Source organism: Camarhynchus parvulus, chromosome 5 (assembly GCF_901933205.1).
Source record: "Camarhynchus parvulus chromosome 5, STF_HiC, whole genome shotgun sequence".
Classification (NCBI taxonomy): domain Eukaryota; kingdom Metazoa; phylum Chordata; class Aves; order Passeriformes; family Thraupidae; genus Camarhynchus; species Camarhynchus parvulus.
In genome coordinates, this window is record NC_044575.1 from 11,685,296 (window position 1) to 11,710,040 (window position 24,745).

Below are 24,745 nucleotides of genomic sequence, written 5' to 3' on the forward strand. Positions count from 1 at the left end.
GGATAATCTTTTTGGACTATCTTTCATTTATCAGGGTCTTTAATTACATTCCTCTACTGCTGACCACTACAAAAATTGAAATCCTCACCACAAATCTGTAAAAATGTTTCCACTTGCACAGGGAGACAAAAATAGAATAATTCCATGTCTTTTTGGACGGGTGCCTGGCTGAAACTATGCAGGGTTTGACTGACAAGAGGATGTAGTCTTTGCTGAGAGCGCTTTCTTTAAGGTCCTTTTTAGCCTTCAGGAACATTTAAGTAGATGAATGAAGAGAGGATTTATGCTAGTTTCCCTTCATTTTTGTTGACTCTGCCTGCTTTTTTGTAACTTTTGTCTCCTGCAACAAAATCTTTTCAGCTCTTGGGGCTTGCTGAATATATAATCACAAGCTGGTAAGTAGGAACTTCAGAGAGTTTTGGGTTGAAATGGCACTCTATTCTTTTGTGTACAGCTGTGGTAGAGAAATAAAACCCCTTTGTGCAGATAAGGAAAAAGCAGAATTATTGAAATGCTCAGTATTTGCCAGGGTTATAACTGTAAAGTGTAGTCTTTCAGGAGTGAATAAATACAGTTAACACATAGCTCAGCCAGTGAATGCAGTGGGGAGACTTTGCTTGGGTAAGTTGGGAATTATTCTGCATCTGAGTGAGCTCTCCTCACTGTGCTGCACTCCACGTTATCCGTTTCCTGGGGAATGTGGATGGGAGCTTACAAAGCACAGCAGGTAATTGGCTGCTTCAGCTGGAAAAGCAGAAAAGGGATATTTGTTGGTATATACAGAAAGAAAATGAGGACAAATGGTAAGGGCTGTTGGGTGATAATATCTGTCCATAGTCTTCTGAGGTGTCTGTGAGATTAAATCCATACTGGCACTTTGCAAGGGCGGTGAGTGTGTTAAATGTGAAGTTTAAACAGTTGAGCAACTTTTTCTGTCAGTGCATTTTGGACTGGAATTTTCATACACTTTGACTGTAAGAAAGGAGGTGAATGTGAGTGTGATAACAGCTTTTTTGAATGATTTCTGTTGCTGTTCAGGGCTTGTGTTTCTGTATCTCAGCATTCCTTTTTGTGTTGCTACTTTATTTTGAACCATACCTTCATTTCATGTGAACAGTCTTATCTGATGCCTGTGGAAAGCAAACATAGCTCAGCCTGTAGGAACTTTTTTCTGTATTTCTAAACCTGGCATACACTGAGGCAAATATTTCCTCTTGGAAAGGGAAAGCTATTACTGGGTTAGGTGCTTTTTCTCAGTTGCACATGTGGCAGTTTCTACAGACAGACTGAAAAGAGCCTGTAATGGTATATCTATGGTTTTTGTTTAAAGTGGTTTATGTCCAGGTAGGGTGGGGAAGTGTGTTGGCAGTGAAAAGAGAGATGTAGCCAGGTTCCTCCTGAAACAGGGCCATTTTCATGGAAACCTTTCTGTCCCCTGCTTTTTCTCTCCTTCCTCTCTTTCAATGAAGCAGCCTTAAAGTCAAGGCGGATAGATACTAGAATAACATCAATTCTAATTTAATTTTCATAATATTGTGTAAAACCCCCAGCTGTCTGGGGTTTGATATTCCAGAAACCTATGCCCATGGGTAAATGTGTATGATGGGTCTCACTGGAGCTGATTGACACAAGGATATAATATTTACTTCAAAAATGTTTACAGTTTCATGTTGCAGGATTCCAGTCCTTGGACAGTTGTATTTTAGTTTGCTTCCTGAAAATCTCACCCAGAACAATGTACATCTGTGTTGGATGTTGAAATTGTGCTGCATATGTAGAAAGAGACAAAAATGAAATATGTTATGGGTTTGGTAGGTCTACGTGGCTGTGTGTAGGGAGAATACTTGGAAGACTGAAAAATAGATTATGCATTTTTAGCATTTTACTATCTGTAACAAGCAAAGGTTTCTTTCCTCCCCTTTGGTAAAGAGGAAATCCAAGTTTTCCTTTGCTTCTTTTATACACCCCTGTACTCTTTGAGGTGGCTTTAAATTTTCATCAGTGTCATATGAGGTAAAATGTGTATTAAAGCATTAAGGAAAATGGGGTTAAGACCTGCACTGTCTAATAAAAGAAATTAGTATATTTTGGCAGTCATCCTTTGGCCTGTGTAATTTTTTTCCAAAGGGCACTGACATTTCTCCTGGCTCCTTTAGGACTGCCATTCTGTGTGTGGACATGTTTTTCACCCATTGACCTTTTTTATTTATTTTCTTGAATGCCAAATATTTAATGTGTCATTTCTGGCACAAAGTTCTGGTGATCAAAGGGGAAGCAAAACGGGCTTGAAGCAGGTTGCTGGAAAGGCACACATGGGATGGCACAGCCATGGAAAGCTTTCTTTTTTCCTGCAGGAGTTGAGCACCAGTCCTCATACTAACTTAATGAACACAGGAGGAAGCACCTATTTTCCTGGGCCTGGAAAGCAAATGTGGTCACAGAGTGCAATGTTTTCTACCAGGATAATCAGCTAAAGTGGCATGAGTGACTGCCTGCCAAACCTCTTTTGCCTCCTGTGTACCTGGCCCAATTAACTCCATTCTCCACTCTTCAGTCATCTCCCCAGGCAGCTACCTGCCTTTAATGGGCCATAAAACCCATGGCACTGGTCCATGTGGAAATGTTTTGGGGTGTAGGGGCTGTCTTAGCCCTTTGTAGGGGTCTCTGAGTGTCAGAGGCAGCAGTGCTGTCCAAAAAGAAGTTCAGAGGATGTATCTGTGCCCTCCTCCTTGTTGCTGGAAGAGTCTCTTTGGGTAACATAGGTCGTGGGATGAAAGCTGGATTCGTTTGGGAGAGCTGCACTGAGGAGCCAGTGGAGAAACTTCAGCTGAGCACAAAGGGAAGGGCTTCAGCTGGGATTAGATACCATGGTTCTTATCTCTTAAACAAGATTTCTTCTTTGCTTCTGCCTGTCTGCCTCCCTCCCAAGTGGGGATTAACCATAACTTTTCTAATTGGGCTTGTACATGGATTGTGCTTGGTGACAAGTCCAGCAGCTCAGTTCTTTCCCTGCCGCGGCCCCTGTGCCTCCTGGACTCCAACCCACCATCTGCAGAGGTCCCTGGGGTGGGAGGTGCCAGGGGCCAGATGGTCTGGTGAAAGACATTCATTCCACAGACTTCAGATTCCAAAGAAAAAGACCTAGGGAGGCCTGAACTTCTGCAGGTGAAGCTCTGCAGGGAGGGAAAGCACCTGGTGCTGTGATCCCAGGAAAAGACAAGAAATCCACAGCTTTTGGGTAGGCTCATGCTTGAAAACATTTTAGCAGGCTTGTGACCTTTAAAAGAGGTTAGAGCTAGCTATTAGTTGATTTGTACCTCCAATGTTCTTTGAGTGTGTGCTCCATATTATCTGAATATACATATATATATATATATATATATACACACACACATATAGTGTGTGGAAGTGGTATTTCATAGAAATTTTTTAGAGCTAAGGAATGTATTTGATTACCTATAACTATTCCTTGGGGTCTTCCACAGAGATGTGCTCAATCTCAGGGTATTATCCAGAGCCTCAGAATTGAAACTATTGATCGAAACTGGAGTTGATCACTGGGACTCTGCAAAAAATTTTGGGCTGAGCCAAACTTCTCAGATCCTGCCTTTGCATATTTCTGAGTATCCTTGAAATCCAATTGCTCTCATGAGGACTGAGAACTGGAAAGATGGATTTCTCACTCATATTTTTCTGGGAAAGTTGAGACATGTCGGGATAACACACCTGCTCAGTGCCACTCTAAGTCATCTAGGAAATTTAGAGCATTTCATGAATATAAGCCTGCCCAGCTTTCCTATCATACAGAAAAAACCTATGGAATCAAATTTACTTCTCAAATGTGCTTATTTGTGCACCTTCATCCTCAGTTGGCTTAAGGGACAAAAATCTTGTTTTGGTGGTCCTGAGATTTATCACATGGAGCTTCACATGAAAACTTCTGATATCAAAATTCCAACTTATCAACATTGCAATAATTCAGAGTTACTGAGATTTTTTTTTTAGATTGAAGAGAGACCTGGCAAAAGCTGCTTCTAGAGAAATGATGCTGCGGTGATACCCTCACATCCCCAGACTCTGCACCCTGGCAGAGTCCCAGTGTAGTCAGTAGAGCCACATTAATTTGTCTCTAGACAGGAAAAGCTCTCATAATTTTAAGTAAGTCATATCTACATGAAATAACAATAAAATCTGTGAACTTGTATCCTACAAGCATGCCTGGAGAGGGATGACATTCAAACCAGAGGTGCTGGTACCTGTCAGATTAATTTAGTGATCTCTCCCGGCAACCCCAAACCCACTGACTTGTAGAATTGTTAGGGAAACCCAAAATGGTGCTGGGTCACTGAGAGTCCTGATGCTTTTTGTGTTCTTGGTTGGGAAGGAGTTAAAACCAGTTGTGGAAGTGAGTTGAAATATTCAGAGTAAGAGTTTTCCAGAGGAGGCTGTGCTGACTGAGGGCGGACTTAGTGCTTTCTGCTGCTCTCCTGCTCCCTTAAATTGTGGAAAGAGTAACAAACCCACTGGCTGGGGGTGCTCCCAGGGAATGGCTCACAACAAAGCAATTTGGTATTGGCCTGGCCCAAGCATTCTCAAAAAAAGCCAAGCCTGGCTTTGAGCTGGAGCACAGTCCCAGGTGGTGAGAGCTGTCCTGCTTGGCCCGCTCCAGGCTGTCCAGGTCAGCTCCCTGTGGAGCAGCACCCACATGTTTCATTTGGCTGAGTGAGTTAGCTGGCACGCAGATATGCTGCCCTACTCAGTGCAGTGGAGCAGGGTTAGGGAAAATGTTTCACTGCTGTAACTTCAGCAGAGCAAACATGAAAAGGAATAACAATCGGGGAAAGACCATCGGAGCAGCACGGGCTCTGTCTCCTACTAGGGGTTTGCACACAAGAAGGCAGTGCACCTGGTCTGAGGCAGGAATTCTGCCTCTGGCCAGAGTTTAAACCCCATTTCTTTCCATAGCTACACCCTCTCTCACCAGTCTTGTGAGGGTGGAATCTTCCTTCTGCAGGTTTTGCCGTGGGGCAGCAGCTGCCAAGGTCCCGGTGCTGCAGGGAGCTCATTTCCAGGGCCAGACCCAGAGAGGCAAGAGCAGGAGTGCTGAACAAACCTTGGCAAAAGCTGATCATGCCTTGGCTAAAGTCTTTATTCCTCTGGCCTGCTGAAGGAGCCAGAGAACTCGTGCAGCTCTGCAGCCAGATGTGCGCGCCTGCTGCAGGAGTTAAAACTCAGGCAGTGGGGCTGTGGCTGTTGTCTTATTCTCTTTAAAATACATCATGCTGTGTTAATTATGCTTTTCACATGTGTCAGAAGTGATATATGATTAATAAATTAGGATATTTCAGGTGTTGCCTTTGGTGCTGTGTCAGTCAGACAGTGACAGGGTGCAAGATGTGCTCACTGAGCCCTTTCTGCAGGTGGAGACTGCACTGGGGCCCTGACTGCAGCACACCGAGCTGGTGATAAGGCATAAAAACTTACATCCCAAAAGTGTCCCAAAAGCATTTCTGGAGAACAAAACCTATTGCAAGCAGTGCATTTCCAGCCAGCGAGGGCCGCTTTAGTAATAGCTTTTCTGTTAGCTAATTTCTGTCCTTAGGAGGAAGTGGCTTCCTTCCTCTCTTCATTTAATTCCTTTGCTGTGCTGACCTTCACCTGTGTGACTGGCTCCCTGAAATCCTCTCGGGAGGATCAGTGTCAGTTCTAATAAGCCAGCTGTCACTTTACACCAAACAGAAAGTAAGTGTTCCATTCGGTAAATGGCCCAGGAGAACCCAGAGGCTTTTTCTACCACCCTCATTTTTTTTTTTCCTAGGGGAAAGTGTTTTACTTTGACGTGGCTGAAAGTGCACAAAGCGGATTTGAAGCTGCAGATTTAAGTGTCTTGAGTGAAGCCTGCCATGCGAAGCTTTTCTTTATTTATCAGCCGTGCTGAAACGCGATCAGAGTTACGGCGCGGGCTCCGGGCACAAAGAGTTTTCTTGTGTTTCCAGCCAGAGGATAAGGGATACACCGTGTGAGGAACACACTGGGAATTTCTTCCCTTTAGAAAGCTGCACAGGAAGACACAGGAAAAGTAAGATTGTTACACTGAGCTCTTGGCTGCCGATGCAGGGTCCAACACTGCTTCTTGTTGGGAATTTTGCCATTGACTTGATTTCTAGCAGGACAGCTTTTCTCTGTCACAGCTGTTTATTTATTGCTCCCCTTCTGCTGCTTTCTGGGGCTGACAAGCACCACCTGTGCCCCTCCAGCAGCTTGCACAGGTGGGTTATATTTACACCACTAATCACAGAAAGTATTTGAGAGTGGAAGTGAAGGGGAGCTCTGTATTTGTGTGCCTTTCACACAGTAGCTGGTGTCTGAATCCAGCAGCTTGTGGAGCACAGGTTTTAAACAGTGTTTGACACAAGTGAAATCAGTGCATGTCGCTGACTGACCACCACTGGAGAGCACCTTGAGACAGGAACAGAAAGCGGCAGCTCCGGCGCGTGAGAGGAAGGCCATGGTTTTTGTCCGTGGACCTGGAGGTTGTGTAAGTATGGCTGCTTGTGGGGATTTGCCTCTGTGCTGGGGATTTTGCAGCTGAGAAGAGGGCTGGATGTGGAGTCAGATGAACGTGGTGAAATGCTACTCCCATGGCTCTGCAGCTGGGCTCTGTGAAGCCAGTCCCCCTTCTCAGGAAAGGGAGGCCACTCAGCCGTGCTCTTCAGGGCAGCTCAGAGCCTTTTTTCCTCAGTATTGTTTGGAGGTACCTCCACAGCAGTGCAGCAAGGTCCCACTGGCTCTCCCCTCCCTGTGGGCTCTTCAAACCTTTCTTGTCACCACTGTTGCTTTGCCAACAGAGGCTAAGGGACAGCAAGCTGCTCAGTGCCTGTTACAGGAGGCTGCCCAAGCTTTACCCTGGAGATGATTCTTTCTCCTTCCTGGCTGCAGAAGTGGGGAGGGCAGCTTGCCTCTTGTTCCTCTGGGCATTTAATTTGTCCTTGTCTCGTGATCTGCATAGGCTGGAGGCCTAGGGCTAAATCCTTCTTCGCTAGCACCCTAATTTATACTCTAAACTAAGTGTTTGCAGTAACTGAAATAGATATCTGAGAGTGATTTCAGGGTATTTAAATCTAGTTAAGTATCCAATCTACCATCCCTCAGCCTGAGTGAGCTTTGAAACAGTGTCTGTATGACAAATATGCATCTGGCTTCTCTGTGTCTTCCCAGGTGTGGGGAAAGGCCTTTGAAAGTTCAAGTCTAGAACCTTGTGCTTGGCCCTGCTCTGCATCAAGCAAACTGCAAAGAGAGGGTTTTAGCTTTGTTTGTTCAGATTTTGTGTTGGACTTTTTCTTGGATGTGTTGGCTGGATGTGTTCCTCAGGCTATGACTTGCAGAGTGGTGAATCTTATATTTAATAGCAGTTTATTTGTTTTTCTGGGGTTTTTTTGTCCCACTTGATCTACTTCAAACTACAAAAGGGGGCTACCTAATCTCTAGACCTCCCCAAAACTTCTGTCACCTTAACAAACTACACCTTAAACAAAGTACCCATAAGCCTTTAAAGCACACAGCTTTGAATAATTGACTTTCACAACAACAGCTGAAATTTGTAGCTTTTCAAATGAATGGAATTGGAGCCCACAGAATCATTGTCTCTTCAAGCCACTGCCCAGGTGGGAAACGGTGCTGGGTAATGAGCCAAAAATGTCTTTATATATATTAAAAAAAAAAAGGGGTAGCTTCATTTTCAAGAGATCTAGGATTGAGTTTGTTTTAAATAAAAGTGTGTATATAAGTGTCTTATGTATGGAACTGACAACTGATAATCAGCCTGAAAAATGTGTAAGCAACAGATGTCTTTCAGCATGTGCTGCCTGGATGTAAACCTAGGAAAACAAAATAGATTGTTTTATGGTTAGATCTCATCATGTAAGGGAAGTCAAGTAATTCCTAGACTTGGTGTAGTTCCTTGCTGTTGCAGTTGGAAAATAGGCAATGCACAACTCCAAGCATAGTTTAGACCTTTTATCTTTGATAAAACTTGGTCCATGTCACTCCCTGTGGATGTGGGAACAGTTGATAATTAGGAAAGTGAAATGTTTCCTTGTGCAGCTACAGGGCTCTGAAGACAGTTAATTCAGTATGCTCTGAGAGTACTGAAACTGGGCCACTGAACACTTGTTGATGTTTAATCAAATTGTGACTTATGGACTCAGACTTCCTTCTGAACTTCATATTACTTAGAGCCTGCCTAGGTGACAGTTTCTTTCCTAGAACAAGAAGCCCATTTTGATATGATATGGCACATTTTTCATACAGTGAGCCTATCTATTGCAGAACTTTGCCCAGTCCCAGATGTAGGGATTTTACTATTTGTAGTCTGCATACATGAATTAATAAAAATATAGGTGTTGTTCTTAGCATCTTGTGATCTAGATGTGGGTTTAAGGCTGTATAATCTTGGATGTTAAAAAAACGCCTTGGAGGAGCAGATTTAAAACATCAGTGTCCTCAAATTGTCTCATTTAAAATATTCTCCATTTTTTTGGCTGGAACACTACCTTACTCCTATCACATACATTAGCCTTTCTACAAGCCAGTTGTGAGAAAGCTTCCCTGGCCAGGAAAACTGCCTTTCTCTGTTCCATACGTTAAGGATTAACTGGCTTGCTAACATTAGGACTGCATTTCCCTTTCCTAACTGTATTCCTCAAAAAAATGCTGTAGGTAGTAATCCATAGCAATCACTGAGTGTGATAGTCCTGAGTGCCCTGCTGCACAGGCACCACCTGTGCAGAGGAGTAGACCTCTTGGGAAATGAGTTACCAGAAGAAAAGAAATAAAACCAAGCCTCAACTGGCTGGACAGTCAGCATTGGGTGATTTGGTGAGGAAATCTAAATCACTGCTTTTTTAATCTAGTGTCATTTTGAAATTAGTAATGTGTTTGAAGATGGGATAAATCTTAAATATGCTTCCTGGTGAAGTGTTCTCTAAGTTTTCATTGCTATTTTTTTTCCTCTACAAATTGAGAGGCAATTAACTGCCTGTGAAAGGCAGGATTTGGAGAGAAAATTGCGGTTCTGTACTATATGTGCAAACCTGGCTCTGCATTTACAAGCTGCAACTGAGCTTGTAATGAATGACTCTTATCATAACTAGGCATGAATATTTGCATTGATTCCCACTTAGCAGTTGGTTTTCTGTGCTTTTGAAGGTGGAATGACTTTTTAATTAATTATTTTTTCCCTGTTAACTAGCAATAAGTGCTCATGTTAGCTGGGTTTATTTTTAGGGAGGAATGGAGTATGAAAAGAGAAGCCTGGCTCATTATTACTGTGTGAGTGGAAAATGTGTTCCCAAGTGTGTTAGGATGAATACAGCCAGCACCTGTGAGAACCTGTTTCAGTCAAACAGCAGATGCTGGAAATTCCTCAGTAAATAATTTGGAACTAGTATTTTTCTTCTGAGTGTATAAATCAGTCCTCTCCACCTCTTCCTTCTTTTAAGCTCCTCAGGTCTGCTTTCTTTTTCTGTCTCTAAAATGATCCCCAAGCCCTCACTCTGTGTGTTGATCCAAAAAAGAGTACAACTTCCCACTGAGACCTTTGGAGCAGCTGTGTACAGCAGAGATTATCTCCTGTTGGATCTGGTAATCTCCAGCAGAAGCTGTGATTTGTACAATTATTTTCACCGCAGCCTGCAGGACCCAGCTCATGTTGCAGAAAGGGCAGTGCTGAAAGAGGCCTGGGTGCTACTCACACGTCCAGCATGATGTAACAGTAAACAGTAGTGCTGGTAAGTGTCTGGTTGGTTTGGAGGGTGGCAATGTCACAAAAATAGTCATTGTCTTGGTCTGAGTGTTGTGGACAGTGTTTTGTGCAGATGGGAAAGCAGAGAGAGGAAATATTGTAAATTACCAGGATTACTACAAAATCGTTTGCTCACATGTTAGTGTTGCTGATGAAGTACAAAATGACAAAACAGTTTGGTCACAGGTGTGAATGTTGCCACTGCTGTATTTTTTTAAACAAAAATTGGGCAGATACAACACCTCTGTCCCCCCTATTTTTTGTATCTCTTTCAGTTTGTTAATTTAAATTTCTAATGCTTTCGGATCCTCCATACTCCCATCACGGTGATGAGTGGAAGTAAAACCACCACCTTAATTTTAATGCTGGTTTGAATATGGTGATAATCAAGGTGAGGTTTGATGAAGGTGACAGAAGTGTTGGATATTAGGAAGAAATTTTTCACCAAAAGAATAATAAAGTACTGGAAAGCTCTTCCCAGGGAGGTGGTAGAATTGCCATCTCTGGATATGTTTAAAACAAGACTGGACATGGCGCTGGTGCTATAGTCTAGTTGAGGTGTTAGGGCATAGGTTGGACTTGATGATCTTAGAGGGCTCTTCCAACCTCATTATTTTGTGATACTGGTTGCAGCCCAGGTCCTTGTCCAAACTAAAGTCAAAGGTGGGAGGCTGCTCTCTGGGTGCTAAGGATTGTGTTCTGTTGCTGCACTAACAGACAAGAGAGGAATTTAATTTCTTGATGAAGTAGCTTCATTCAGTTGTCTATAGGGAGCTATTTGAAGCCAAAAAATAAAAAAGCGAAAGTCTTGTTCTAGAGGTGAAAGGAACAGTGGGACTTTAGAATCCTATAAAGTGCTTTCCAAAAATGATCCTTCTCATAAACTGCATAAGTGAACACTATTCTTTTGAGTTTATAAGTGTCTTTTGAATTATAACTTTTGGTGAGAAGGCAGGTGCCCACTGTGCAGGGCTCCAGAGCAGTGCCAGAGCTCGTGGACTTGTGCTCTGTTCCATAACCCACTAAAACCCCACATACACAGGAAAATGACCTGGTGACAAGATGTGACCCAGATTATCATTGGTCTCAAGAATATTCTTTTCTTTGTCCTGGTTCCTTGGTGATTTCGGTGGATAAAAGTACCATCTAAATGAGGTGTGCATCTTCCCAGAGGGAGGTTATTTCACAAGCACCTTGGTGGCAGATTTGGGGTTATTTCTGTGCAGAAGCCTGCAATCATGCCTCTAGGACAGACAGAAGAGTAGTTTGAGATTTAATCAGGTTCCCTATACCTTGAGTTTCTCTTCATGGTTTCTCCCTTTATGATCCTAATCGACAGCTCTTACACTTAATAGCTGGAGATAATTTTGGTTTTTCTCTTGAATCTTGCTTTTTTTTGGACCCAGGTAGGAAGTCTCATTAAATGTTTCCATTTTCAGCAGAATTTTACCTGTCATTCTCAAAACCTGAGCACAACAAACTACATCACAAAATAATGGTAAATAAAGCTTAATATAAACCAAGCAAAAACTTTGTGTAATATTGTGAATCTCTGCACCATTTTGTCAAAGGCAGACTACAGTTTAATAGGCTTTCAAAACAGAAAAATTAAATGAATCAGTTTTCTATGGAAAACAAGTGAGGTGCTTCTTATCACGTGAATAAATAGTTCCTTTAGAAAGTTGTTTTGCACCATTATGGCTTCAAGTACCATTTATGTAGCCTACTAATGAGAGGCCTCTGTAGCAGCTAACACCAGGTATGAAAAGGGCTCAAAATTCCTAATTCCTTTCAAAAGTGAATACAGTGTGTCAGAAAGGAGAGGAGAAGGGGAAAAGAGTAAGGAGTTATAACTTTTTATTAATAATAACAGTGAACTAGCCTGGGGAGAAAAGTTCCTATGAAAGGATAATACATAAAGAGTTTTTCACACTGCCTCAAGTTTTTTTTGTTAAAAATAAATTCAAGATTTATAAAGATTTTTTCAATTTAAAATGCCTTTTTTTTTTCTCTCTCTCCCTTCTCACAGCCTAGGTACCTCCAAAGTAAATTGAAGGAATGGGTACAGGGGTAATTGGGTTTGAAGAAAAGGAGATGGGGAGGCAAAAATTGAATAATATTGCTAAAGAAGGGGCTGCTTGAAATAGGCAACTGGCCCATCACAGTGTTGTAAAAGTATAATTTGAGTTTTCAGCCTGTACTACCACAATTGTTTTATTGGTTGTTGCATATGCTAAATATAAGTAAATATAACTCTATAATATATCTATATAATAAATATAAGTAAATGTAACTCTAGGTTTTGGAGCAATAATGAAGTGCAACTTCATGTGCCAAATCAATACATTCATTACTTGTTAGGGATTTGATTCCATAACCAAAGTGCCCATGGGTGGAGATGAGATCACATCTGAAATACCAGACAAACTCTGTCATGGCTCCAGGTCTCTGCAAAGCAATGCCTGACTCTGCAGTATCTGCCTCCATTTGACCTGCCTCATGGCTGGTATTTTTGAAAAGAATATATCAAGTTTGTGGATGTTCTTTTTTTTATTTTTTTTCTTCCTTTCCTTCCCAGAAAGCCCAAAGGGCCCAGGCCAGGGTCTTCATGGAGAGGAGACCTGTAGTTTGGCTGGCTCAACCTCTGATTTACTGAGGCTGAGATGCTTTAAAATTTCCAGTAAAAAACAAAGAAGTACATTTGTGAAAAGGACTTTTTATTTTTATTTTGATTGCTGTGGTGTTTAACTGCCTCAAACTGGGGCCAGCCTTTGTTCTGTCTTGCAGTTAAGTAACTCTGGCATTTATGATAGCCTGCAATTACTGTACAAGCTATCATTTTTCCATTTCAAAAGTTAGTATTTCTCCATGCTTGCAGCATTATCTCAGATGCCACAATTATGTGCACCCTCAGGAGGAGGAAGTGGCTGTGGCACATCCCATACTGTGGTGTGGCAAGGGCAGGGAAGTGAATTTTGGGGATTTCTGGGATAAGTCTTCTTGTGGAGCCGGGTTTTCATGTGTGTCTGATGAGAAGAGTTAGTTCACAGAACATACTCTAATGCTGTTTCCTAGGAGGATTTGAGGCTATTCATTCCCAAGTGATTTAAAGATATAACTAGGAAAAGTAAATACGAGGTAGACTGCAGCAAAAATAAACTGGTGAATACCCAAAGTCTCATTTAGTCTTAGACACACTTGAGAACAAGATCCAGGGCACAAAGAGGATCAAAAAGTGTTTCTAAGTAGGCAATGGTCTCAGACACTTTAAAACCAATGTGCAAGGAGAGCACATCCTACTGGAACTGCTAAAAGAGCAAATTGGCTCTGGCAAACCTGGGAAAACTGTGCTGTGCTTGATTTGTTTGTTCTGATTCGCCCTTTGGCTTCCTGGAATTTTTAGGATTCAAGCTCAAATATGTGATACCTACAAGCAAAGCGAGAATAAATCCCTTCCTTGCCTTTTTGTCAGGGCTTTGCTATTTATTTTATCAGGCAATTTGCAATCTGCATATGACACAGAGCACGTGGGAAGGCAGGGATTTCATCATTGATCTCAAATGAGCTGGGTTCCTGATGCCTTCTGTGCTCTGGAAGCTGAGGGATATTTGCAGATGGATTTGGATTTATAAGATCTGCTGCAAAAATAGATGCAATTTTAACAAAACCTTTCACAAGAGGCATATGAATTCGTCTGCCTTTCATCAATGTATTAACTAGGGATGATGAAAAGTTATGTCAATCTCTCCTTAGCCAGGAGCTGTGGGGGGGAATTATGTTACAGCCTTTAAGTATGACAGCTTTCTATTCTTGTGGAGTTAATCTTTCAAGTTAATTTTTTAATCAGTAACTTTTTACAACTATGTAGATTAATTGTTTATTGTACAAACGTAGTACAAGATCACTGTTTATTTATTCTTAATGTTAACGTAGAAGTGTAACCATGTTCAAATGCTTTGATAGTTTGATGTACTAGGATGGCCAAATACTTTTTGCTCTTTCATGCCTTTGAGACAGCTGGTAAATGCTTCATTCTGCATACAGGGCAGAATCAGCTGTGTTTATTGTTGAACGATATAGTGTTGATTTGGTGAAGAGGAAATTAAAAAAAACCCAGGGAAATGCAATCCTAAAGCTTGGCTGACATCATTGTTTGGCAGCCCATTTATTATAGGCAGTCTTGTCTCCTCAAAGCTCTTTGGAGTTCAGGCCAGGCCTGTCTTGTGTTCAGGCTGCTTGTCCTGCTCTGTTCCATGGCTCTGCTCTCATCTGGTGGAGGGGAGGCTGCAGCCCCTTCCTGCTGCAGCATCCCTGCCCAAGGCCTTCTCTCCCAAAGACCTCACACTGAGTTTTATGTGGCTTCTGCTGTAATAAACTGCATAAGGCAGCCACTCATGCGGAGCTTGTAAAAGGTGACTTTGTGTTTTGTCTCAGTGGTGGTCTGAGTAGTGCTGGTACTCCGTGCACCTGCTGGATATTAATAGGAGAAAATCAGGATACAATTTACAAATTTTATTTTAAATGTTGTCCATTTAAGTATTGCCATGGAAGCTGATGATACTTTGAAAAGAGATTTGCTCTGCATTATAATTTATGCAGTTAATGATATGTTTACATGAGAAGTGGTTAAATGCACAGCGGTTTCTTAACATATTTATAAAAATACAGAGGATGGCCAGTTAGAGAAATTAATCCCAAAATGATGAAAAGTCTAGTAGAAATCTAACTATGAGTAAAAATAGATTCAGTTCTGTGGATGTGGGCAGCAGAGCTGGTGGAGGGTCTGGAGCACAAGTCCTGTGTGGAATGGCTGAGGGAGCTGGAGAAGAGGAGGCTCGGGGAGTCCTTCTTGCTCTTTACAACCACCCGAAGAGATGTGGGGTTGGCCTCTTCCCTCAGGCAAATAATGGCAGGGTGGCATGAGATGGCTGCAGCAGGGGAGGTTCAAATTGGACATCAGGAGAATTTCTTCACTGAAATGTCTAAACATTTGGAATGGGTGGAGGTGCCATCCCTGGAAGTGTTGAAGAGATGGCTGGATGTGGCACTTAGTGCTGTGGTTTACTTGACAATGTGGTGATTGGTCAAGGGTTGGACTTCATGATGTTGGAGGTTCTTTCCAACCTTGATGGTTTGATGATTCTATGAAATATGTCATCCCTTCAATATCTTGGATGGATAAAAGCTCTCTTGGAGCCATCAGAAAGGTTTTTTTGCTTGATAAACTTAGCACGAGTGTCTGGTGTCTCAGTTTTACAGTAACCTTGCTTGTCTGAGCAGGCAGTGTGGTGCCAGGGAGGCCAGTAACCTTCCATGTGTCACTAAAACAACCAGTTTTTGCCTTTCTGCACAAGTACATAGTGTGTGAGGAGTGAACAAAGCCTTCCTCTGCCTTTTATTCTCAGTTTAACTGTTAAGAAAGAGGGGGAATTACTTTTAGTGAGCCCAAGAAGTAACTGTGCCCGTTCTCACACTCATTTAAAACAAAAAGCAGCCAGATGTCGCTATGATTTTAACTGCAGCTGGGTGCAGTCTCTCCTTGAACTGTGAGCACTAATTCTTAATATCACCCTCAAATATTGTGCAAATGGATCGAAGGCAGTACACAAATGCATTAAAATATAAGGAAACAGCGAGAAAACTCTTGATGCTTATGGTTTGTCCAAGATATTCTTCTTAAGTAGCAAAAGTGATGCAGAAAGGGTCTTCAGTGAGGTTGTCTGAATGTTGAGCAGGTGGCCAAAGTTCAGTGCAAGTCAGCTCTGTTGACAGGGATCCATCACAACTCAGAGCTGATCAATATTGGTTCACAAGCTGAAAATACTGGTATAAAACCTGTTGTGTCTCACTGAATGTAGCTGTAACTTATACTTTTCTGCAACAGCACCTGGAAAGTTCAGCCCTTTAAGTGTCACTAGAAATTATAGGCAGTAGAGTCATTGGATCAAGGTAGATTTTTTAACACTGCAGTATCAAAGCAATATTCCCTGGTCCAACAAAGCTTTGCTGATGAATGAATTGCTTGTTCTGACAAGAAGTTAAGTTCACTTGATAAATAATTGTTTTATTTTTATTTTATTTAAAAGGAGGGATGAAATCTTGCATACGACCATATTTTTTTCCTAGTAACCTGGCTTACAAATCACAGTGTAAGTTTTCAATTTTGATGTTCAAAATACCCATTTGTGCCAGTAATTTCTGTGTAGGGGAGCAGAAGCTGACTGATTAAATTGCAGATGCTTGTGAGCCACTGTGCTGTGTCACCCCCACAGTGTGCTCTCACAGTGTTCATGTGTTTGGACGCTGCCCTTTTCCCACAGATATGCAGCCTTTGCATCACCTCTTTTTTGCCAGAACAGGACAGTATGTGCACAGATGCTTTAGTAAATTGGTAAAGAATGAAACAAACTTGCATATAACAAAAAGAAGCCTTTATTTTTCATCCTTGTTCTTGTGTCTTCTTTTTTCTCCTAAGTGATAAGCTAATTTTTATCTGAGCTTGAGTTGTGAGTTCATTGTTCCTTGTTCAACTTATTGTTCACAAGATCCTCTCCACTTGTGCTGTTTTTTCTACATGAATCCATGTTTTCTTTTGCAAGACCATCCTTTGCCTACAACTACATATTTTTGGTACTATTTCTTCATTGAAACAAGTCTAAAGACTTGGTGGCTGTGCATTTTGTTTCTAGTACGAAATCTGTGAAGGTCTGTACAGCCCATTGCTGTGTCTCTTACTTTGTCATTGGAAATAGATTGCCAGCTACAATCTGTGTGTATTTAATTTGTCTAAAAAATGGGTTGGCCAAATTTTCACATTTTAGAGTCATTCAATTTACCCTAATGGTCTTTAACTGAGAGTTATGTTCACACAGTAGAGGATAAAATAGACTGAAATTTTTTCTCAGAGCTATTAAATTTTTGAACTTGATGAGTCCCCATCTAGTCCAGAAAATACAGGTTTTTGAGTTTGTCCAGTATCTCTATGAAATCTGGCAAGCAAGAGCTGGATTGCTTGAGGTTATTGGAAGATAAAGGAATAGTGCAAAGCAAGGAGTGTGAAGAGGAACGTGATTATTTCTACAAGGCAGAAACTTGCTTTATTTGACAAAGAACATGCTCAAACCTTAATGAGATGATTTGGCTTTAAGCACACGCTCTGTATCTTCCTGGCTGGATGTGCATTTTGCAGAATCAGGGTGTGAGTGACTCACTGGGCTGCACAAGGAGCAGGGGCAGAATGGGACTGGGGCTCTAGGCAGGAACACCACATCTGTCATGGAAAGGACATCACTTCCAAATGAACTGCCAGGGGCAGCAGCTTCCTTGTAGGCTTTCAGGTAGGTGGGCTATGCAGCCATCCCCTGGAGGCATTAAAACAATGTTCTGAATCTAAGCCCTTCCATGAGGGATGTGTTCCACTCTGTGCTGCTGGCACTGGGAGTTTCTGTAGCAGATTTCTCTGGAATATCTTCAACAGTTGTGTCAAAGCCTCAGAAACCATTGGAACTCTAAGCATCTAAATGGTGAAACAGCAGCTGTGCTGAGACAAACCATGGGGTGTTTGACAGGTTTGAAGGCAAGTGCCAAAGGACGACACAACAGATTTCAGTGGAGATTGACAAGCAGCTTGTCTGAGAAGTGCTGAGGTGGCTGGCCCTAAAGTAGCAAAGCATTTCAGCAGGTGTCATGTTCCAAACGTGAGATTTTTCATTTTGTTGCATATGAGAGTCCTTAAGTAGTTTGCTGGATTGGGATCCTGGCAGGACTGAAACCTTAAATATATTTGCCCATTAAGCAGCATTAGTTATAGCAAGGATTTCTTTGGATTTGCAGCTTTTCCTTAAATTCTGTGACATAGTTATGCTGTTTCCCTATTGGTAGTTCTGCTTCTTTAAGAGCTTGAAAGAATTCATTAGGTTTTATAAAATTTAAGCGTCTACATTTTATTCCTATTAGATATGCAATCCCATCTAAAGAGCTTGGAAAAAAAAAAGTAAAAGAAATCAATCAATAGGCCTCACAAAACTAATACTGATGAAAAATACACCTCTTGTAGAACTTTGAGGCTGTCCATAGAAAAAATTGCAGTCTTGTCAAGCAAACCATCACAGAGGAGTACTTGTTTTCTGGTCTGCCAAAAAAAAAAAGTGATTTTGAGAGCTGTATTTGCACTTAGTGTGGAGGCAAAGATGAAGCACATCGAGCAACAGCTCAGCTGAGCTCAGCTTATCTGAGCTGTAGAGAACTCACACTTAACAGCAAACCATCATAAATGATGGATTAGTTCCTCTACAAAATGAGTGCTGTTGAGCTTGATTCTACTTATGTTTCATGATTGCATTACACACCTTTGTGCCTGCCTGGTGGTGATGCCTTTCTATTTCTTTGCGCTGTTTTTGTGTATTATTGAAGAAGGAATTGGGAGACTGGGTGGCAAATAACGAATGCATTTTTCAAGAGGTGTTTTTTTGCCAAAACTAGCTGAATTAAATGACTTTTCAGCATAGAACAGCATATGTTTCTTTTGGCTGGTGAGAAGAAAGCTGAAGCAAGGCTGGGAGAGCTCTCATGATTCAGGCAGCAGGGCCTGGACTGTACTCGCCCAGTTTGTGCTATTGTAGCTTGCAGGTTTCCTGTTCTTCTAAAACAGATTTTTGCACATTGATTGAGGGACTCTTTTGGCTTGAAAGGAGAGAGAATACAGCAGTTTTTCAGTGCATAAGGGGTATGTTGCAGCTGTAGGTTCTCTGTCTGCCCAGACAATAAATCTGCCTGGAGTAGATGGACTTCAGCAGTTTCCAGGACTGAAAACTGGGCCAAGCAAGAAAAAAGAGAGGTCATGATTCATAAAGAATTTTACTTAATAGAAAAAAACCAGTCTTTAAATGCAGATCTTTTGGAAATGGACACCATTACTGCTGTTTCTCCAGCTGGATAGATTTAAACTTGTAATTACAGAAGCATACCAAATAAGCTGCCCCCCAAAATATGATACTTCTTGCCTCAGTCACAAGCCTGACTATTATTTTGAGGTTAAAAGGGTTTTCTAAAGGGATGAATTTGCCCTTTCATTTCTATCCCAAATATTCCATTTTAGTAATGAAATGAGATCTCAGCTTTCCTTCCTTGTTCTAGAGGAAGAAAAAGTAATTAAGTCTACTTTCAGCATTATGTCAACTGCTGATCAAGACTTGGGTTTATTATTTGAATCCATGGTGGTGTCTAAATATGCAGGTAGGCCAGTATTCACAGGAACTGTGAAATTGGTAGAACCGTGCACCGTCCATGCCCTTCCTGGTGAGTCTATTAAAAACTTTTGCAACTTTATCCATAACTTTTAGTAACAATTTACTCGGAGCTGGGCACAAAAAAAACTTTGATGGCAGAAAGTGTCTAATTAAAATTAACTGATTCATTAGTAAAAAAAAAATTACTATCAGAATTAAAATAATATAACTTAAGGAAAACAAAGAACTGATATCCTTATCACTGTGAAATGGTAAATGTCTTTTGGAGCAATTCTTTGGTCTTAGATCTGCTAGTTTGTCTTTATTCAGGTTACTGACGGGGAAGCATGGGGAAGATGTAGGAATTACTTGGGCAATATGTATGAAGGTTTTTAAAAATAAATATTATTTTTGGCTTTTTTTGTTGTGGTTTTTTTTTTCTCAGGAGAAGTTTTTTGCACTCAGTGCAGGATGAGTGCAAAGGATCTATGCAGGGCTGAAGCATTTCCTGCTCTGCAGGACTGCAGCAGGCACGAATTAACAGCTCTACTGAGAACTTGAAAAAGGGGCTTGTGGGATAAATGTCTGCTTGTTTATTGGGATGGATTAAAAGGCAGAAAAGTAAATGTCATGTCTAAGTACTAAGATGTGCTGCTTTGCTGTGTAAAACAAATTGAACTTTACATCTACGTTGCATTAGTGCACTGCCTTCTTTGCTGTTCCCAATTTACAGTTTTGAAAAATACTTTCAAGCCCTGATATGAGCATTTCTTTAGTCACACAATTTGCAGGAACAGTTTATGATATAAAAGGAAGGGATTTTTTTCTTATTCACCTTTTGGTTCATATAATTACTTTTCAAATTTTATGCACTTAAATTTGCTTGTAACTGTTAGAGGGTGAAGTGAATGCTCAAATTAAAATCTCAGTCTTTGGAAATGAACATTGCCTTCATTCACAGTGATAAGGATATCTGTTCATTGTTTTCCTTAAGTCAGAGTATTTTAATTCTGATAGTAATTAATATTTTTTTACTAATGAAATATCAGTTAATTTTAATTAGACATTTTCTGTGATCAAAGTTCTTTTGGTACTCAACTCACAGTAAATTGTTCCTAAAGGTTTGGATAAAGTTGCAAAAGTTTTGTGAGTGCATCTAAATGCTTTTCTGCTTTATGACATAGCTTCAAATAATTTTAATTTTAAATTATTTTTAATATACCTTACTTAATAGTGAAAACAAATGGGGTTTTTTAACTAGCTTGGCATTGATAAATTCTTAATATTGGTGAAACATAAATTCTATCCTTCTGGCTCATATACTTTTAGGCTGTGCTGATCCTACAGGAAAGCAGCTTTTCATTTTCCCTTAGTGGTCCAATGCTGCAAAATAAAAGCAGTGTACAAGGGAAAGGAAGTGCAGCTTGAGTACACTGAGTTTTCTGTGCGGGGCAGTGGTGCCCTGAGATGCTGCATTTTCCCTGCAGTTTTCTGCCTTCCCTATGCTGAATTCTAGTTCATTGCCTGCTTCAGGGCAGAGTGTACAAATTTCAGAGAAAGTAGAATGGCTGTAAACTTGCATTAAAATAATGGGCTACAGCATAGTATTTTTAGATGCCAGTTCTCTGTAGCAAGGGGAGTGAGCCATATTTTCAGCTGGTATAACATGGCACTGCTCCATGATTGCTTTCTTGTTGATATCCATGCTGTCCTCCAGTAAAAAAGAAGTTGTTGATTTGCTGTAGGTTTTATATTCATAATGAATCTATATTAGAACATTGTTTTACTTAAAAAAATTAGTTTCCTAGTTCCTATGTCAGATGTGAGCTTTATGTTTATTCTGGAATCCCCATTTTACCCAGAAAATGAGTGTTTGTCAAATTTGGAAAATATTTCTGAGGTTTTTTTTATTTTGTGATGCTTCTTAATTTGAATATCTGATCCTTTGAATGTGATGTGATCTCTTGAGGCTTTTCGTTCTTCAATATCTGCTTTGTGAGATCTACTGGCATGTGGAGGAAAAGCATACTTGAAGACTTGTTCGCTAGAATGGAAGGGCCTGTTGATAATTAGCTGTCTTTGAAAGACAGATGGAATACCACCAACAGATTAAACAGGTGGAAAATATCTACACAAGAATCTTTTGTTATAATCAGAAACAAACCAGCAGAAAATATTATGTGGAAGTCTTTGAGGGCTGGCTGGGTTATACTCTTTGCCAGGCATTGTAATTGGGAAAGCCAACCTGTTGAGAGTCAAGTGCATGAATAATTAAAACTAAGTCAATTTGTTCTCAAAGACCACAATCTGAGTAATTTTCAAGCATGAACTTTGTTCATATAATGAAAGTGCCCTGCCAGGCATGGACTGCATGTAGGATTTGAGCATGTCTTTTCAGCCCAAGTGCAAGGGATTGTGCCAACAGTGGACTGACCTTTTGATATTTCATTTTTTTCTGGCTCCTGTTTGCTACAGGCCAGGTAAGGTGCTTCAGGATGTATGGTTGATTGTTTTCTTTAAAAAGCAGTATTTATTGTGTCACAAAAAACCCATTTTACTGTTGTGTGATGGGGCAGGCAGATGAAAAGGTTGGTGTCAGTCCTTGCCAGAGCAGTGACAGACTAAAATGTGTGCTCTTGTTTTTTCTGAACTTGTGTCTTTAGCAGTACCAGCTCAACACACTGATGTGTAAACTGTCAGAGGCAAAAGGCAGCTCCTGGGAGCCTGCAGCCAGTAATCCCAGGGCAGGCTGAGGGCTGTGCTTGTATTTTCTTTTAAAGCTGTGATATTTAATGTCAGTCTTTTTCTTGGAGCCTGAAGAGTTTGTGTATTGGATCCTGGAACTCCTGTTTCAAGGAGAGCACTGAAATGACAATTATACTTCTTCCCTGTGTGAATTTAGTGTATTTCCTTTAGTTTTGGTTTGCTTCTAAGTATTTTTGGGGTTTTATTTTTTGGTTTTCCTATATTTTTTTGTTTGGTTTGGTTTGGTTTTTTCTCTAACAGAAGAAAAATGAAGATAAAGTATCTAACCTGAGCTCAAAACTTTGGTTTCCTTGGCTTCTTCTGTTAGCTAGCCACCAGGACACACTACATCAGGGTGCAGATGTGCTGGAGATGGCATTTAGTTGTGGTGAAGATAGTGATGTGGCTGCTTTAGACCCTCTACACACAATGCTTGCAATTATGCATGAAATCCCACCAGGGAGGTCTGAGTGGCTGCCGTAGCTCCTCTGAGAAAAGGAAGGCAGAAAAGTGAGCTTCAAACAATCTGTGTAGTGATTTTTGCACATTTGATCTGTTGTGTCTTAAGGAACATACCTTCGATTTTTTGAGATCTGATTTTCGTCCCTTACAGTTTCTCCTTACTCTCTTCCACAGTCCACAACTATTCTGCCAAATGAAAATGAGAAAATATACTAACTGTGTTTGTACTGAGGAAGTGGTTTGCTTATAAATGGTGACCATATGAAACCTACAAATGCTGATACCAGAACTAGAGTTGATTATACGGATGTGGGCCCTGGAAAAAGGAAAATGGGGTCTGTTTGCTAGCTGAAGGGAAAGATCTTGTTGCTGCCTAGGCTTTTTGCCAAGGCACAGCTGAAGTAAGGTTATTTTAGGTGTGTGTTGTGTGAGAGCTTTTTGTCCCTTTGATTTTTATGTAAGTTCTGGTATGAATGCTGCTGTGAACAAAGCAAGTCTTGCCTGATTTCACATTTTCACAGAGTTGCTGCTGAAAAAGTTGAGTGCATGCTTTGACAGCTGAGCATGGGACAGGGCTCCCAGTGCTGCCTTCAGCCCTGAGCTGGTGCTGCTCACTCCCTGTCAGGGCTACAGTGGTGTGTGGGACACAAAACTCTGGAGACTGTGCAGTGTTGGCATCCTCAGAGCTCCATCCTCTCTGCCTTCTCCAAGGGTCCCAGCAGTCCAGCAGGGGCCTCCTTGCCAGCCCTGAGTCAGAGCAGCTATTTAACCTAAACACTGGTTCTCATCCTGGGGAAATGTAGAGCTGAGAACATGGAGTGGTTGAAAAGCTGGAGGTGGATTTCTCTAGAAATATTAGAATAAGGTTGTGGTGCATGGCACTGTTAAACAGCAGTGTGGAGTCAATGAGGGGCAGAGCTTTACACTCATCTCCCAAACTGAGATTTGCTGTTGAAGTTCTGTCATCCTTCTAACTTATAAGGTATAAACTTTACTACTTCTATACCCACATTATTGGTTTTTTTTTTACCTGGGACCTTTGCTTTATGTAAGCCACAAAATCAGTTAATCAATAGATTTTCTTTAAAGGAAAAAAAGCAGTGATGAATATTCAGTAGTTGTAAAAATGCTCTTGAGATTGCCATCTAATAGAGGCGAAATAAAAAGTGGAAGCTGATTAGAATTCCAGAAAATGGGATATTCGTGTATTTATAGGAATTTGAGTCTTTATATGCCAGGTTTTATAATTTAGTGTTCAGAACACCCTGATTTTAAGCACTTCTGGAAAAATCATTAAATGAAGGAAAAGTAAAAAGAATGTTAAAAGAGCCAAATTATGTTGATTTACAGAAGAAAAATGCAGCCAACATGAGTTGCAAAATATAACACTGTGTTGTGTCTGAAATGTGCTCTCATCATTGCTGAAACTTTGCCCCATGCCAGGGACTTACTGTCTCCAGCACAGACTGCTGTCCTAAGCATGAGATGCAATGGCATTTTTCATGATGCATCTTCTTTATTTCCATGGTAATTTTCAATGAAAGTGCCTCCCCAGAGCAGCTTTTTCCTTTATACCTATTTTCTTGCATTCTTTTTGTATTTGAATGCTCTTGTCTCTCCCATTTCTAACTCCTCTCCTTTGGAGAAAATTTGTAGGACTTGTGAAATGAAAGTGACATTTGGTTGCTGTGAAAATGTAAAAAGAAGTTTCTGGACTTCTATTTCTATGGAGTTATATTAAACAGCTCCTGAGACCTGGAAAGCCTCAGGGAGTTGTATCCTGTGTTTGGTTGTATTAAAAATACTCGGCATATAATTGTTTCAATCTAAACATGTACAAATTATGAAATTAAGGGCTGTTATAGGGTGACATACTCAATATCACGTGTGGAAATGTTGCTTGTTTCTATTTACCTAAGTATTACTACAGCTAGAAAACAATGTCAGGGGTTTGGGGGGGGGGGAAGCTCAGAACAAAACTAAGCAAAGCTTGATGTTATGTGGGCAGAGCTGGGCTGTTCGTGTCACTTACCCTGGTGCTGTTTTCCAGCTGATGTGTGTGCCTGACCCTTAATGCCTGTGAATTGTGATGTTGATGCAAATGCAGCACGCCTGCCTAAGGTGGAGTGAACTTGTACACTGCATTTTGGTATAATCTCACTTAAATGTGAGGGATGTTCAGGTGCTTTGTAAACAGCACTTGCAAATCAGGTCCATTTGTAGCAGTTCATGTCCCTGTGCTGGAGAAGGCTGTGCACAGCATGGGACAGGGCTCCTGCTTGGGGCAGTGAGGATGAGGACATGAGCTGTGAGCATCAGCATTCCTGCCTGCACCATCCCACAGGAGATGATGTCCAGTGACTCATCTTAGGCCAGATCATTCCTTCCAATCCTTGCTCTTGTATTTTCTTGGCAGCAGCATGGCCACGTTATCAGGCCAAATTGGCTGTGCTGTCCCTGCTGGTGGCACTATAGTCTGGCCCAGGGGAAGGGAAGGTTTCTCCCTGAA

At 41.1% G+C, this 24,745-nt stretch overlaps 1 protein-coding gene across 2 annotated transcripts in view; it reads left to right on the top strand.

The window, feature by feature from the left end:
• The first annotated feature begins 227 nt into the window (after positions 1-227).
• The window catches only part of INSC (INSC spindle orientation adaptor protein), a 127,171-nt gene continuing 102,653 nt past the window's right edge, over positions 228-24,745 (top strand). Inside the window, exon 1 of one of the 2 annotated variants that reach the window (XM_030949570.1) lies at positions 228-395. The gene's annotated coding sequence lies outside the window, so the exon portion shown is untranslated. Of the gene's footprint in view, positions 396-6,516; positions 6,539-24,745 lie in introns of those variants that run through there. The other variant, XM_030949572.1, reaches the window with a different exon arrangement.